Here is a 6,000-nt window from a genome sequence, read left to right on the forward strand (position 1 = left end):
ATGCTGAATATGTAGCCTTCCTAAGTGCAGATCTGGACACTGGATGGAACAGACCTAAATCACTTCCTTGTAGGAGGCTATTGGGTTACTTGAGCATGATTTTCTCTTCATAAATCACAGAATATTCTGAGCTGGAAAGGACCCACAAGGATCACCAAGTCCACCTCTTAAGCGAATGGTCCATACAGAGATTGAACCCACAACCCTGGCCTTATTAGCACTGTGCTCTAACCAATGGAACTAAAATCTTTGCTAATTACTCCCAGTCACCTTTGTGCCTTCTTGTGTCTGGAAATGCTTTTCAGGAAGGTTTGCTCCATCACCTTTCTAGGGACAGAGATGAGGCTGATAGCCTGTAGTTCCCTGGATCTTCCTTTCTGCCCTTCTGGAATATAGGAGTGATATTTACTTTCTTCCAGCTGTCGGGAACCTCCCTTCATCACCATGCCCTCTCTAAGAAAATCATGAGTGGCCTCAAAGTGATGTTACCCAGCTCCCTCACCACCCATGGGTGCATCCTTTCAGGTCTCTGCTAAAAGTGGTCCCTATCTCAGTCTGCTCCACTGAAGGCATACATTTCCTGCTCTTGAGCTTCCCTTTGGTCTCAGAGGCCTGCAGTCCCTGAAGGCTGCTGTTCTGTGTCCGTCATCACCGGGGTGCTCGCCCCATTTGGTTGTGGGTCCATGTTTTCCTTAGTTTTCCTGTTGCTACAGACATATCTGTAGAAGCCTCTCTTATTGCACTTCACATCTCTTGCCATATTTGACTCCATGTGGGCTTTGGTTTTCCCTACCCCTTTACTGCTTGCTTGGATAACATCTTTATATTCCTCCTGAATTACCTGTCCTTTCTCTCATCTCACAGCACCTCTCAATGGCCTGGGTTATTTCTGGATATTTAAGACTCATTAAATTGTCTCATAAAGCAAATTTCCTTCTTTCTCCTGCATCAGTTATGGCCCTTAAGGTTATGTAAAACAGGATCAGCCAAGTAGCGATTTGTAGCCTGATTCTGTTGTTGGAGGAGCAACAGGGCTGGGATTTAACCTGGAGGTCTGAATAACTTTTAAAGTCAATGGTAGGCTCATATGTGCACTTTCAACCTATGGGATGTTTTGGGATTGTGACTTGGATTAGATCATGTGATGTCACCTAATGGTCACATGTTTGTCAAATTATGTGCATCATGGCAGTTTAAACTGCAAGGTAACAATCTATTTTTTGTTTTTTTAAATAGCTCAAACACGATACGTTTAGCAGGCATACTGGTCAGTGTCTGGGACTCGTAAGCAATGCTATGCCACAGGTAACTGGTATTCATGAGATCAGGATTGTGTCAGACATAAACTCCCACAAGATGGAGCTGTACCATACCAGTTCATTCTGCCTTCCTCTGGGCTGGTCTCCGTGTGTGTGTGTGTGTGTGAGTGTGTGAGTGATCCTCTCCACAGACAACTCCCCATGCCTATTTGTGGTATCTTATATATGCACATAGCATATTCTGCACAGACTGTCTGGTCAGAGTGGCACTGCTCCCATTTGCTGCTGGCATCTGCAGTCCAGGGTATTTGTGGGATGTCGTTGCATCCCAGTGCGCAAGAGTTGTGGATGATAAACATGGTTTGTCAGGGGGGAAAAAGAAGATCACCCCATCTGCATTTTTTTCCGGGAGGAATCATCAGATCTTACTTCAGACCTGCCACTCCATGACAGACCAGAGCTTGAACCAAAGCCTAAACACAGAGAAATTTAGTGCAAGTGAGCAATTCCTGGAGAGTACCCTCATGCCTGCAGACTTCTCCCGAGCCCCTGCTGCTGGGCAGAAGAGTCCAATGGAGTTGGCAACATGTGGGTGAGATTTGACTCTGCTGATCTCAGAGCCTTTCCTTCCTGAACAAACATTTTCCATTCTGAAATAATCACCTCACTATATATAGAAAACTCCTCCAAAGCAAAAGCCATGTTCTTTAGGAAGGGATAATCCTCAAATTGTTTTCTTCCTTTCACCAGAATTAGCAGGTCCTTTGCTATCGGGCTTGAACCTGTTTGTGAACACTGCTGACCAAAGGCATGTGTCACCTCATGCAGAAATAACCTGGATTTCCCCTGCAGCCCCTGGGCCCCCTGCCCCCCGTCCGTGGATTCCGAGGCTGTGTCTGTAATCACAATCCACAGCATTTCGGAAACCACCCCCCCATCTTGCTTCCTCCCAGCTGATTTTCAGGGGAACAGAAGGAGACTTGTTTGCTACCAGGGAGGAAGTCCAGGCCTTAGCAAGCAGCTTTCTAAGAGGCGCCGGTGAGAGCGGTGCGCTTCAGGCAGCGTTCACTCGCAGAACTGCTGCCAAATGAGGTCACCCCGCTGCAAACGTGCATGAAGAGATTTCAGAGGAGCAGAATGGAAGAAGCCAGTACAGGAAGCAGAGCAGTCAGTAGCACAGTCAACTCACCCTCAGGAAATGTTGATTTCAGTTTTGTCTTGGCTCACAGACGAACATATATTAGACAGTTTCCTTCTCATCATCATCTCATTCCCTTTTCTCACACAACGATTCCTTGGTTTGACACAGCTCAGCCATCTCTTTGGGAAGGGTTTCATGGGGCAGGCAGCACACAGGTTCAGAGGGCAGTTCAGACACGAGGACTGGATGACACTGTTCATGTCATTTGGGAATCACAAAGCTCACAGAAGCTCTGGGACAGACTCTACCTCTTGAGAAGGGCCATAGACTTGTAGAACTGGAGAATATCAGGTTGGAAGTGATCTCAGGGATCATCTGGTGCAAGTTTTCTGGGCGAAAGCATGGTCCATATGAGCTGGCCCAGCAGTCTTATTAGCTAAGATGTACAACTTTGACTGCTAGGAATCTGTTATGCCTTTTTCATGGTTATTCTAGTGATTAATTCCTCTGTCCACTGAACTACTGCTCTTTCCGTTTGCATAACTTCAGTTCAACAGCATTGCTCCTGTTACACCTTTATTTGCTAGACTGAAACATTATTATTATTGAAACAATTAAAAATTTTCATTCTTAGAGATCCTTAGAAATCATTACTTTTTAAAAATCTTTCTAAAGGTCTTCACATGGAACCTTGTTCCTTGGATCCCGACTCATGACTCTTTGGCCACTTTGAGTTTTTTACAGTCTTTATAAATACTGAACATTAAGTTTGCATCACTAAAGCTACAGTAACAGAATTTTCCTGTTGTTCTGTGTCCTTCTGTTTAATCAGTTTATATTTACTTGACGATCATTAGTCAAGATAATAAAAACATTGTCAGAAATTTAAAAATTATTAATATTCCTTGGTAGGAAGTTTATCTGCTTAGTAGGAATAATATACTGGACTGAGAAAAACAGTCTATATGGTTTGGTTGATAGGCACCTGTAGGTTGAATATGAATCAGCTGAGGGCATACTATAAAAACAAAATAACATCATATGAGATGGTATAAACAGGAATATGATTTGCAGGATGCATGAACTAACATTTCTGGCTCTGTTTTGCTGTGATCAGGCCCACAGCCACAGTACTAGTCAGTGCACCTCAGAGAATGTAGACAAATCCATGAAAGTCCAGAGGAGACAATTAGAGGTTCAGAAAATGCAATATGGAAAGATCAAATGCTTTGGACAACTTAGTTTAGAGAAGAGTGAAAAGATACGAGGACCACCTTGATTTGTAAAGGACAGTTCCAAAGAGAACAATCTACTTCCAGTGTTGGTGACAGGTAGTACAGGAAATAACAAGTTTAAACAATAGTAAAGAAAATTTAGCACTGAATAGATTGACTGGCAGGTTTATGAAATCTTCATTATGGGTGGACTTTTAGAACTAGCTAGGTACACATTTGCTAAGTATGGCAGGTGCTCCTGGATTCAACCAGAGCCTCTTTGAGGTGAGGGAATGAATCATCTGACAGCCCTAGATCTTTCTTCTTCTGTTTAAAACCTGTCTCTACTATGCTGTTCAGAAAATACCTGCAGACAATATAACTGCCATCTCACTTGTAGCCTTATCCTTCCATGTTCTTTGTTGTATCTACCGAAAAATTTTGTCTTCTGTGTATGATTATGTTATTGCTCCACTTGAAGTTTCAACATTTAGATGCTGCTATAACTTAAGATACTACCAAATGAGCTGTTTGAGATGTCTCATGCTGAATTTCAAGACAGCTGCTAGTTGGGAATGCAAAGAATTCCAAAATCAAGTGCAAGTCCAGGGCTGGGAGAGTTGAAATTATGAGCAGTGGGACTTCCAGTGTGAACCATGCAGGGTGTAATGTAATCTCAAGACGAGGTAGCATGGAGCAACATTTTAAACCCAACTATTTTGCAGGTCTTGCTGTGCTAGATAGTTTCTGTATAAAAGGAGGAAAGGTTGACAACCAAGTGTTCAGGGCATTTAGGACTGTGCAAGAGGAAGCCTTGGAAAATAGACTGCTATAATGAGAAAAAAAGGGAAGCAAGTGGAGGTGATAGTTGAGTTCATCCATGATGTAGCCAAAGCTGGCCACTGCTCAATCCAGCTGCTTCAACACTGCCAGAGCTTCACCAAATTTGCAAGAATGTAAATGTTCTCATCAACAAATTGAATTCTACCTGCTCTATCCTAAAAGCATCCGTCACATGCAGCCCAGGGAGACGACCTTACATTCAGGGCTTCAGACTACTCAAGAACAGCCCCTATGGCACAGAAATATGCCTGTTATGAGAACTTTGTGTGACAGGAGCTCTGTGTCCATCCAGACAAGCAAGGAATGCAGAAGAACTCTTGCACTGTGGCATTCAAAGCTCTCTAGTTGGGTTAGATCCAGAAGCAGCTCAGAAGAGCATTTCCTCTTGTCCTGGCTGTGAATACAGAGATGCACAGCTGAGGTACCAGCTCCATTTGTAGATGAAATGATCCTGCAGCTTTTTCTCTATTCATGGATTAAATGCATTCTCTTTCATGGTTTTCAAGGGAATTCTAAATGGCAGAGGCAAACTTGGGATCTCACATGAAAAAGACTTTCTCCTGTCTTAGGGAGAGCTGCCCCCTCACTTTCCCTCCAGCCCCAGCCATGTATGTTCCTAGCAGGTGCCTTATTTTATTTTTAACCTCCATTCTACATGGAGGAAACCTTTGCTTGCTGCAAACATCCGGGAATCAGAGCCTAAGCACATCCTAGAAGGATTTCCTGTTTGGGACTTTGGAGCCAGACTTCAGCCTGCACAAGCAGAAGCCTCTGAGCAGCGACCTCAGTCCTGCCATGCTATGGGCCAGGTGATTCCTGTCTGCTTCGGGAGCAAGTTGCCATCTAGCAGGAAGGTGCCAAACTGCCCAACTGCTTCCCACCTGCTAGGGATGAGGATGGGAACATGAAAAGTCCAGTCTGGGTAGGGATGTACTTGACTCTGGGTTCAGGGTGAGTGTGGTGGCAGAACAGCATCATGAGGGGTGGTATCATGGCATCCCACTGTGTTTGCCTGCAGCTCTTGGAGCATGCAGAGGGTGTGCTTTCTGTGCTCATCTCAGCTGAGCTTGGGCCACTATGGGTTCCAGTTTGCCATATTTTATCACCTCCTACATTGTTTCAATTCTGGGAGTTCACCAAAGCACTGATTAAATACTACTACCAGTAATGGTCTGCCCTGAGTAAGCAAATAGCGTATTTCTGCTCTTGCTTCTGTGTTGTAGTTGCTCTCACAAAGCACAGCTCAACATCTTTCTACAGTCCACATATGCACATCAGAATGACTGTGCAAAGCCTCTCCAAATGTCCAAGCACATAGTATAAATCTGTTCTCCCCTCTCTTGCAAAGTTACTCCCAGAATATCTAGTAAACTAGAATCTACTTGGAGACCAAAAGGAATCCACTAATTTCCATCTTTGAGTAGAAAGAACACTTGAGAACCAATTGCAAGTCTGAGAGGAGGGTTGTTTGATGATCAGGGGTAATGCCATGGGACTGAGGAATAAGAAACTCATTGGTACTGAAGGAAGGACCGAAGGGAAT

This window comes from Corvus kubaryi, unplaced genomic scaffold, assembly GCF_017639235.1.
Source record: "Corvus kubaryi isolate FWS band 111438036 unplaced genomic scaffold, C.kubaryi_AGA036_p1.0 114, whole genome shotgun sequence".
NCBI classification, from domain to species: domain Eukaryota; kingdom Metazoa; phylum Chordata; class Aves; order Passeriformes; family Corvidae; genus Corvus; species Corvus kubaryi.